The 12101-nt window shown below is 35.4% G+C and overlaps 1 protein-coding gene across 9 annotated transcripts in view; it reads left to right on the top strand.

Moving 5' to 3' along the window:
• Window positions 1-12101, top strand: part of LOC132202992 (SH3 and multiple ankyrin repeat domains protein 3) — a 70388-nt gene that overhangs the window by 31511 nt on the left and 26776 nt on the right. Inside the window, exon 1 of one of the 9 annotated variants that reach the window (XM_059630387.1) lies at window positions 4818-5093. The exons of 7 other annotated variants lie outside the window; for them this stretch is intronic. The gene's annotated coding sequence lies outside the window, so the exon portion shown is untranslated. Of the gene's footprint in view, window positions 1-4817; window positions 5094-6635; window positions 6750-12101 lie in introns of those variants that run through there. One more of the 9 variants, XM_059630388.1, reaches the window with a different exon arrangement.

Genomic DNA, 12101 nt, shown 5'->3' with positions numbered 1-12101 from the left:
AAAAATTTTAACTTCTACGTTCAGATTTTTTAAATTACTTTATAGCACAAAGCGTTAAAGGACCTTAATTTATTAAGGATACTTTAAAGCGTTTATATTTTCATCAAAAGAAACCGACGAATGGACTGAAAAAAATCGTCCCACATAGCGTCGGTTGTGAACAACTCAACGAATTAATTAGAGGGTCCATATCAGACAGACGCACACCTTTCCGCTTTGAAATGAAAGCCCGCATTTGCTTCTAATTAATCGCCTCTCTCGCGCAGGAAGAACGGCATTCCATCGAGGCAGGTCGCCGGAACAAATCGAGTATTTATTTTGTCAAGATCAAAACATTATTATTCGGATTCAGCCGAGGTGCTGGAATTATTAATAATGCAAGTGAGTGTGTGTGTCGAAATGAATCTCGAGGCGTTTACCGCTAGTTCGGTTGGTACGGCGCGCATCTTGAGAGAGGGAGTTGTGGTCCAGCGCTGAGGCTGCGAGCAGCGAGAGGTGAAGGCCCCCAGACAGGTCTTTGACATTGCATTGTTGTCCTAGCACCTAGACCTGCCCGCCGCCGCTCTTTCGCCACTTGCATTCCTCACGACTTTGTGCTCTCCCAACAACAAAAGACCACCTTTTTCAGCTCGCCTCTTATTTGAATTTTGTCGGCCGACCTTGTCCGTGCGAAGACCCCCAAATGCACTCTGGCAAAGAAAAGCGAGGGGGCGCCGCAAGATCAAAACCGCAACCCTCGTCGCAAAAGCCACAGCCTCCGAGCAGGAGAAAAGAACTTTGTCAATGCACAGATGAAAATTAATTTTTTTTTATAAAAATGTCTGACAAATTATTTAATCTACTTTAAATTTTGTTTGATAGTGTATGAGGTATGCATTACCGGCACAAAGTTAAGAAAAATGTGGGAATATCACATTACATTTTTTTTTTTTTAAATCGCTTTAATGTATTAATTTTCAAATTTAAAATAAAAGTCTCCAATATAGACCACCCGCGGGACTCGGGTTTAGTTTTAGTACTAATATCTAATTCTTCCATCACTTCACTCATCTTTATATAATAAAATTGCAAACAAATATAATAAAATAAAACATTTTTTAAATTACAAATAAAATTAAAATACTTATATATAAGCTCTAACGTAAAAAGTAATAAAAAAAATAAAATTTACATAATTTTAAAATCTTACGTTTTATAATTTTTGTATCCTTTGTTATTTAATTTGTTGTAAGTTTTATAAAAACTAATAATATAATTGGGATTAATACTAAATTTAAGTTAATAGATAGCGTACTTAAAACGGCGACATTAAAAACCCAAACCTAGCATTTCTTTTTTATTACCTTTGAACCGAAATTGTGATCAATTGGAGCATCTCACGTTCTCTTATACATCTTCCGCCTCGCGGCCCGATTGCATAATAAAATTGGTCCTGATTTACGACCTGAGATGAAAATAATATAATGAAACTGAATCGGCGGCAGGTCGGTGACCGCGGCTCGCGTTTTATTCTAGATGGGCGACCACTCTTGATTTCTGTCTCTCACCTCGGGGCTGAAATTTATTGCACGCCGTTTGTACCGTTCTGCGCCAATAATTGGAGGAGGAGCTCCGTTCTTTGTAGTGAGTGATGATAATGAGAATGGATCGAGAGAAGAATCAACTTTTCCTTATTGCCCGTACGAGCGAAAATTGCACGTGAATCGTTTTATGAGAGCACGTTAGGAATTCTTTCTTCTGTTTACTCTGCAGCGATGCACACGCCCGAGTTCAAAGAAGAAAAAAATCGGAGGTCAGAAACAATAATAAATAATTCCAAGCCCTCACTTCGTATCGAAATTGAACTTCATTGAACTTAACTTATCCTTCACGTTTTTTTAATTAACTGCTTTAAATTAATTTGACAAAAATTATAATAATAGTTATAGCAGTAAAAGGAATTTATTTGAGATTTGAAGTAGAAAAATATTTATATTCGATTATTTATAAAATAAACTAGAAAAAGCAAATCATCGTTTATTTGATTAGAAGAAATAGTAATGCAATGGTTGTAAACTATATTAAATTGATCGAGTTATTTCTATTTTCTCCAAACAATCAGTTCTTTCAAAAAGAAAAACTTTCTAACTATAAGCAAATTTAAAAACAAATTAAAAAGAAATTCTTTAAAAGAAAAATCTACTGTAACATACATTTATCTTCCGATCTTCCGCAAAACGGCATTCGCTCTCTTTTTCCATTCCCTCTAACGCTTCTTATGCCTCTCATCCTTTTTATCAAAATTTAATCGATCCGCAGCACGATTCAATAACACAGGCGAACATGCGTCACAAATTTATCAATAAATTAAAATCTTCGACAATAAATGGAATTGTTGTGCGCTTTTTATTACAGCACACGTGAGCGATATATTATTACCTGCTCGCCGCATGACCTTTCGTCTCTTTTGACTGGAAAAAGATACATACTTTGTTTGTCGGGGGGCGTCGACTCTCTTTCGCGACGCTCTTGTCCTTATAAGCTCAAGTATCAAGTGCACGCAGACAGTCATGAGCGCACGTTGTGTAATTGCTCTAAGCACACAAATCAGCATGTCGCACGCCTTTTATTATTATTTTTTTTTTATATATATTTTATTCTCTCACTTTGCCGCCGAGGAAAGGTGAACAAACAGCGCGTTGCCTGCCAGAAGAGAAAAATTTTATCCGAGAGTTGTAAACATATTTTTCTTGCTCCGGAAAGCACAACAAGTCGCAATGGAAATAACACACAAAAACTCAGTAGGTGTTTAGAGTGTGCGGGAAGTTGAAAAGGAAATTTTCCAGAAGAGTTAATTATTTATCATTTTGAAGTCAATATTTATTAAAAGAATTCACGATTCTTAAAGGTATGCCTACACATGACGAGATTAACTTTTGGGTTTGGAACTTTTCCTATTTATACAAACTACACAAAATTTGTCAAAGGGGAAAAAAGAAGTAGAAGAAAATCAAAATTTAAAATTAATTTCATTTAACTTAACGTAATTTATAATTGTTTCCCATGGTGAATATTTGCTTTGAATTTTACATTGTAAGTAAGAAAAAGGTTGGACAATTAGAATACATTAATTACTACAAAATCATTCAAAAATAAATTAAAGGAGTCATTAAAATTTTATTTATTTTACTGCATCTACAATCTTATTGAACTTTTTTATTTTAATTAAATTAATATTGATTTTTACAATTACATGTATGATGTGAGTGCATAATATGGCCTCGACGTGGTTAGTCGTGCAGTATTAATGGAATAGGAGGATGGTTCGATCCCTGGGGCTATTCCGAGCTATGAGTCCCTTGATGTGCGAAAAGTATGAAAATGTTACCCTTTTCGCTGACACGTTAAAGTTGCACCGGGGTTACTTTGTCGATAAAGGATAGGGGTGCATTAGAGGGGGCGTTCCAACCGCATAGCACACACACATCAAAAGAGGGTGCATATTTGTTTCATTACGAAGGGGATGCGTATTGCACGACCCTTTTCAGCTGATTTATTTATTTATTATTTGCTTCTCTCATTTGCTTGCAAAATATGCTTTATCTGCTCGAGCGGAAAAATCATCCATTCAGGTATGCCTTTTGCCGATTAGATTTTGTCTCGCGAAAGTTAATTAATTACGAGCTGGAAAAGGGGTTCGGAAATAACGAGAGAAGTTCTTTTTTCAGTCAAAAACGCGGTGCTAATTCAAGCGGAAGTAACTCATCGGATAAATTCCCTTGCTTTTATCGCCGCCAACCCTTCCTTTTTCGCAAACTCGCGCTTAATAAGGTGTGAATTTTATTTCCTTTAGAAGCTTTAACAGTTTTTTTGGGTGGGTGGCTGCTTGCTAGGAGGAAGTACGGCTTCAACCACGCCCTGAAAAAATCTTTTCCTTGCAGTCTGCGGAAATAATTTCGCATCAATTAGCGTTCCAGACATGAAATGGATTCTGCCAGATTCTGCGAAATCTAAACGAGAAACTTTTAATTTGCTTTGTAATTTAATTTTTATCTTCACAGGGGATAAATGTATTTCTAATAATTGTAATTTTCCCTTCCTTCTCATATTAAACGAATAGGCACCCCGCGTGTCACACGTGTTTTCATGAGCAAAAATTATAACTCAAATAATCACACCACAAAAATGTTTAATTTCATACTTCTTTGATTTTTTTATCTAGTCCGTCTAGTCTTTTTCGAATTTTTAGACTTAAAACTAGATAAAATTTTATTAAGCAGCATAATTTGAAGTTTTTTAATCTTGATTTGGACCATTTTTTGGTTGTTTAATAATTTCCACAAAATATTTCGGTTTTTTGTTATAATTTACTTCTGTAGATGAATTTCAATTGTTCAATCATCTTTCGATACTAATTTTGTTATTTAAAAACATTTTTTAAATATTTTCATATTTAAATCACAATGATAATTCCATTAACTTTACTACTTTTATTATTGATTTTAAAGAAGAAAAAATTTAAGTTTGAGAATTAGTTGATCCAGCATTCCCATGCCTAAGCCTAATAGTCAATTCTTAAAATTTGTATAAAGATGTAATGTTTAAATTTTTAAACATTCAAATATTTTATAAAAATTGCCAATTTTGACATGACTAATTTTTTATGTCTGGAAATTTTGATGAGTGTGTTGGATGATTAGCTGCTAGTCGCGGGGCTTAAGATAAGATAAGGGCAAGTTGCGCGGTAGTGAGTGTGCTTTTGAGCAGAAGCCAAGTGGCGGAATCCCCTGCTTAGACAAAACACTGCTTGCGTACTCCTCCTCCTCCTCCTCCTGGTCGTTGGAGTGCGGAGTGCACGCGTGGTGCGGCGTGCAGTTTGCAACTGGGGGCGGCGGAGGGGCGGCCGCGCGAGGGGTGCGAGCAGGCGCCGGCCGACCAAGGGTGGGTCGCGCTCGCGATCAATACAGCATCCAGTCGTGTAGCTCTGCTCAGACATCTTGGTCGCCACTCGCACCGCCAACCTCAAAACCTTTTGCAAAAATTCTGCAGCGAACCGCCGACCGCCGGCGCCAGGTGCGTCGCCCTGAGATCGACCTACAGCCACTCTTTCGAAGGTCAGTGCCTCCATCACCCCTGCACTCACCCGCCGACCAAAGTAAACACACTCACACCCTTTGCTCCCTCCGTTCGCCGACTGCTTTTGTCTGTCGGGCCGGGCACGGGCGGACGGGGAAGCTTGCGAAATCCGAATTCGTTTCAATAGAGGTGCTTCTGCAATCCTCATTAGCAGGTGCACAAAAGGAAATTCACAGAGTCAGAAGAAATGAGAAAAGTTTTGGGAAGAAAAAAACAAAAACAAGTATTATTTACTTTTGCTATTTAGATTTGATTACAAATAGTAAGACCTTCCAGAGCTTATTTGCTTAACTAAGCAAAAGGTAAACTTTTCTCATCATTATTTTATGATCAATAAATGACATGAAAGTAAAATTTTGTCCGATCGATTATTATGTGCATATGTATGCAACCCGCACAACAAAGGCTCTAAAGATGCTTTAAAAAAATGTCTGCTCGGCTCTCCTAGTTATAATTTTGTGGGCAAAACATCCCAAAGTTCAAAATTATGGATCTGGCAGGAGGATGCGCAAAAGATCTGATTTAATTTTTTGGTAAAGAATAATATCATGATTTCAAATTTAAATTAAACAATAGTGGGCTACTTGTTATATAAAATATTAATACCCCACATTAATTGAAAAAGTCAGAGATGAAATGTTTACTGCTCAATTATTATTACTTTTTTATGCTAACTGCTAAAGTAATAATTTTGACTAATCAGTCTTCCTTCGGTGTTGGTTATGGTCTTTATTTATCAATTACGAGAACACATTGATATATAATTAAACTAATTTATAATCATTTTTTAAAAGTGTTATTATGTTATTACAAATAATTCATTATTTCGGCAACCTGCAATCAATTTATGGCTTTCCCGCATAATCTCATTTGCGGTCGGAATTAATTTTGAGTGGAGGTTTTACGTTTAACAATAAATTAACTGCCGTTGAGGACGTGCGATGTAGTATTAAATCGCGGAAACAATAGCGCGGAAAATCAGAAGCGACGTGCGGCAAAAACTATTTCTCTCTTCCCCACGCTGATTCTCCAACTCTTGAAAATTAATTATTTCTCGAACGAACAAAAAAAAACCTCCGGCTGAAATAATGTTGGGGAGGAGCGAAAGTGCAACTCATTGCGCCGATTTGCAAAAGGTCAAAACGTTTTTTCACGCAAATCTCTGCAAATAACGTGGTGCCTTTGTGTCGCAGCAGCCACAGAGTTTGGTGGCAGACACCATTGTTCAAAGGACAATCAACCGCGCGCGTGCAGTTTATTTTTCCATTAAAACTCCTTCGTCGATTAATTATTTCAAAGGCGCGCGACCTTGAATCGAGAAGGAAATTTTATACACATCGATGCAGAGGTGCAGCTTACATATATTGATTGTCAGGATTATTCACACATGTGCCGGGAATTATTGTGCTATTATTCACGCGCGCGTTTTTACGGTTGCGCCAACTCACCGAAAGATAAACAAAGCGCCGAGAATTGATAAGACGACGCGGCACACAATCAACCTTGGCGTCGCCGTCGCCGGTCTCTTTCATTTCGAATAGGATTAGTGAAGAAGAAGCAGTCAGTCATTTAGTGAGTGCGATATCGGTGACACGTGAAAAAAAATAGCACAAGGAATTCTATGAAAAACAATCGTGAGTAGATTTTATGCATTTATGAGAGTGAGGAGAAAAGTTTGAGAAGCGCGTGCAGAATGGTTATTTAATAATTTATAAAGTAGGTAAACGGCATTTTGAGCAGAATTTATTTGTTGATGGTAAACCGTTAGGTCGCGACTTAGAGACGAAGCTCACTCCTCCGATTGATGCATTTACGGATTTAGGTTGTGCGTCTCGTTTTGAAATTCCCACATCCACGTGATTTGAATGCATAAATCGGATTATATTTTGGTTGTCCCAATTTCAATAAAAATAAAATCATCAGCCACAATCTCATAGAAATCAGAATAAAAAATTTATTTGAATTGGAAAACAAAAGAAGATTCCAAATCCACAGATCTTTTTAATTTGACTAAATTAGAAATAAAAATACGTTGAATTAATATGATGTAGAGTTAAAGTTAAAATAGTAAAAATAAGAAATAGAGAGCAAATAAATATCTACAAATAATTCAATAATATTATAGTCCTGATGTCCAAAAATATTTTGAAAGAGGCTATTTTATTTTAAATTTAAAGGTTAAAAACTTGAGAACAAAATCATATTTTTAGTTGAAACAAAAAAATCAGTTTATAGTTGAACATTTTAAACTTTCACCTTAAATTAATTTCACCTTCAAAAGTTCCTTTTCGAGGTCGAAATCTAAACAAAAACTGCGTTGCGCCCCAAATTTTCCGGTTATCAACTTATACCGACCCACGTGACTCTTCACTTTAAGGCCGCAACTTGCACAGCAGTTTCTATTCCATATTTAGCACCAAAAGCGTTTAAACGTGGCCAATAACACCCAATCGTGCGCTCTTTACTACCAATTTATTCACACAGCAAAACGCATGCACGATCGATTTCCACGGAGTATAAACGAAGGTTAACTAAACAGACGATTACACATTCGAGCTGCATCTGCCCGCAAATCGTGCATTAAAAACAATATAAACCGGCGCCGCGCTGAATGAGAAATGAGCTGCTCCTTTTTATTTTTCGTTATTTTCGTGCTCAGCAGCTTTACTTTGTTATCTCGCGGTGACATAATGCACGTTTATTATTCATTGTTTCAACGCGGCCTAAATTCAAAAAAATTCAAACGGGCCATTCGAGGAGATAACGCTGGCTGGTCTCTGTGCGCAGAATATGGTCGAGGGGGATCGGCTTGCGAAAACTTGCGCTAAACTGTCGGAAAGCAAACAAAACGTCAGCCAAGTTTGTTGTGTGTTTGTTTGGGCCGAAAATTGGTTTTCTGACGTGTTGACGTTTCAATCAAGTTCGCAGGAAATGAGGAAAATCAGAACTAATCCGTGTTGGTCTCTTTAGATTTCCTTCTATTTGTCACTTCTGATCGATGTCGTCAAATCAAAAATACTGATTTTGAGATTCCTGGATTGGGAAAAATTCTTTTGATTTTGTTTTAATTCACATCAAATTTAAATGAATTTTCGTCTGTTTTCAAATATTTGAATTAAAAGGTTTATTTTTTTATCAATTAATTACAATTGTAAAGCTTTTATTTTTTATCGCCTTATTTGAACAAAATTGTCTTTATTTAAATAAATAACTATTAAATTTTATAAATAATTCTTAAAAAACTTGCTTAATTTAACAAGATTATTTTGACTCAAATAATTCTTCCTTGGTGCCGTTTCAACAAAAAATTTAACGAAAAATTTATCCCTCTTTCTATTTGAGAGGAGAACTAATTATCATTCATTTTCCAACATTATTAAAGTTCCTTACTCTTACATAATAAAATTTGTTACCCACAAAATTAGCACGAAATATTTGAGGTTGCCTTAAGTACATTTTTCTTGACTTGATATTATTTAAATATATCATTTTTATACTCATGAAATTTCAAAATAGTCGACTCATCTTAAATTCAAGCTCAGTTTATTTAAGGATTAGAATTTTCCGCTTCTTGTACATAATTACATTATACCTCCCCCTTAATTGAGTTTTGTTTTACCAAAGTGCATAAAATTCCCCTTCTTGAAACACGAAGTCTAGCCAGATTAGAAATAATCCCTCTGCTTATTAACGCCCAGACGAGCAAGAAGCTGCACAAAGAAAAATGCACTTTTTCTTTTCTCTGTACTGCGCTTTACCACGGTGGATTAACGGCGCAGAATTTGCATGATCAAATTGCATATATTTCTTTTCGCCGCATAGCGACCATTTGAAAATTCCGGCAGCATTGCCAGCCTGTCAGCAGACACAAAGTCATTTTATTGATTTTCGAGCAGTCGCACTTTTCGCTCTCCAGCACGTCCCTGCCCTGCGCTGCATAAAAACGCCGCATGCAACTTTCGACGGTGTAAAAATTCATGACACGAAACGCCATTGTTTAATCACCCCCTGCGCGAATCACCACCAAAAGCAGATTTTTTTGTCTCTGCTCTTCTCTTCCACCTCGAAAAATGGAAAAAAACATTTTTTTTGTGACGTTAAAATGCACTCTGCAAATGAAGTATGAATATTAATGGTGTTATATGAATTAAACTTAAAATGGGCAAAAAAGTTCTCGTCGGCTCGAAAATGTGACATTTGCAAAAATGTCACTGCTTTTTCAGCTCAGCTGGCGTTGTCATTACGTTAAGTGCCGCCTAGCGTGCAAAATGTTTAGCCAAGAAAGAAATGTGGAGAGCGCAATAGGTATGAAAAAGTAATGCATCTCTTTTTTTATTTTACATAAAAAGCACCTGGATGACATTTAGAGAAGTTTTACAATTGAAAAGTTTTATGCAGAAAAAAGTACAGGTGTTTAGCACAAGAAAACTGTCTAGTATTTATCTGTGAGAAGTTTTTAAAGGTAAAAGATGCGACTAAAAATCATAAAAAAAATTGGTTAACCGTAGTTGCAGTTAGTGTCCTTGAGTAATAAGTTTTCTGAGTTATCACATATTGTTTGTTTTTGATATGATACTTTTTAACAGAATTAAAATTGCCCTCAGTTTTGAACCCGATAAACAAATTTCTGAAACTAAAATTCGGCTAGATAATGCTGAAATATTCTTAAATCTTACAATTAATCATCTCGAATGTTGACCAATACGATACAGATTATGTGACTATCATCAATTACAAATCTAAGTCAGCAATTAAGAAATGAATCCAAACTAATTTGTTTTAAAAATATATTCTTAAAAATGAAAATTCAAGATTCTTGTTTATGCGTTTGCTATGGATCTATTTTTTGTATATTTGAGACTTAATTGATATTTTTTGCTAAATTTAAATAAAAAAAATCATAATTTAGCATAATTTATTGTAGAATTATTGGCTTAATTTTAAGCATATTCGGCATTAATTGTACCAAATTTCGATGTTGCTTTTGCACCAACAAAATCATCGACCCAGATGAACTCGAGAAACGTGCAACCGAAAATTTCCACTATACTTTTTTTAACACCTGCGTATATAAAAGGTGATTCTCCGAGTGACAAGTTGTCAGTCCATGAAATTAATGTCTGGTCGATTGAGTGACGAACCCATCACCGGAAAAATCTGCCTGTGTACAAACATAGGAGGAAGGTTGCGATTGCGCTCAAAGTCTCATGCAATTCCAGCAGGCCCCGTTCAATTTCCGGCGAAAACACCCAAGCCTCCGGAAAATGCAAATTTTCCTGTTTGCTTTCGCAGTTCCAAACGCAAATTGGGCTCCGGTGACGCTCAAAGTCAAATAATATAGATTAACGAACGTTTCCTCCAACTGCGCAAAATTTCCCAATCAAAATGTGCGTTTGTGAGACTGCGTTCATTACGAGCTCATTAAATTTATGTAAGCGTACCTTTAATTAGTAAAGAACGGTGTGCAGGCAAGAGGTCGCTAATTATTAAATGTCAAAAGGGCTTAAAATTATAATTTTGGCTTGCGTTATAAGCGGATAATTTATTGCTTCAGATTATTAAAAAAAAATGGCTTGCATAATTTTTTTGAAATAAATGAATTAATTTTTTTTAATAAATATCAACATTTCAAACATTTATTTTCCAAAATGAAGTTCTTAACCTCTTTTATTGTAAATAAAATCCCAAGGAGAAATATTTCTATATTTTTAGCGCCATTTAATTGCTTGTTAAACAATAAAAAAAAATAACATCTGGAAAGAATTAACCATTAATAATATATTAACAAGGATTTCCCTCAAATGAGTTTTCTGGCATGTTTCGAAAGTTCTACAACTCTATTAAATAGGAACCTCTCATGATCATAAAATGATTGAAGTAGAAACAATGCGGCGAGGAATATTTATGACAGGTGATATTTAACGCTATGAAATGGAAAAGGGACACGGTGTTTTTCACTATTTTAACGACTCTTTAACGAGCGTCTTAAAATTTCACTTTTGTCAGCGCGAATAAATACAAGAGTCGTAAAAATTACGATGAGAGAATTAAGAATGGTTGTGACACCCACAGCTCACTGGCGCCCCGAATCTGAGAAACTCGGCTGAGAATGTGTCGGAGAGATAAGAGAATTGAAACACAAGATTTCCAACTAAGGAGATGACGAAGGTTTGATCTTTACGAGTTCTTCAATGAAAACATCTTTAAACTGTAAATTAAACAAAAAGCACATGGCGTGACGCGCGTGCATCAAATTTGTAGGAAAAAAGCAAGAAGTCAAAGTCAGTGAGCACCAAAGTCGTGTTTTTGTTTCGCGGCCGCCGAGCAGACCTTCGGCCGGCCGGTCACGCATCCTCGCCGCTTTTTGACACAAAGCTGCGGAATTTGCATTTGAAACGCGATAATTAATCTAACGGCGGTTCGCATTTCCTTTCTTGTGTGGGTTTTTGGCGAAAACTCACTCAAGTGCATAATTATATATTACTAATTGTCATGTCTAATTGGCCAGCTTGCACTGCGCTATTATTATCTTGAAGAAGTGGGTTAATTATTGATTTCTTTCTCTTCATCAACCCACAAACGTGAAATTGAGATTGACGATATCTTTCTGTAATTAGGTTTATCAAAAGAAATCCTCAGCATTAATTAGAAACTGTGATTTTTTTATAGTATATATTATTGGCAATTTACAAAATCCCTTTTAAAAATATAATATTTTATAACCAAGCGCGATTCAATCTACTACTAACGCACAAATTTTAATTTATCAACATTTCTTAGTTCAAGACAAAATATTATTTATGTAAATAACATTATAAATTATTGGCTGCAAATTATCAAATAATTATTAAATATAAAGCTGAGTAATTGTTTAAAAAATTAAATTAAAAAAGTGTGAATATAATTTAATATTTAATAAATAATGTTTTGTAATAAATACCAAAACAAGCAAAATTTTACTCATCATGTGTCGTTTTAATTAATAA

Source organism: Neocloeon triangulifer, unplaced genomic scaffold (assembly GCF_031216515.1).
Source record: "Neocloeon triangulifer isolate White Clay Creek 2 clone unplaced genomic scaffold, ASM3121651v1 ptg000017l, whole genome shotgun sequence".
In the NCBI taxonomy this organism is placed as follows: Eukaryota; Metazoa; Arthropoda; class Insecta; order Ephemeroptera; family Baetidae; genus Neocloeon; species Neocloeon triangulifer.
Note: the sequence above shows the minus strand (reverse complement) of the source record. Positions and strands in the feature narration are given on the sequence as shown.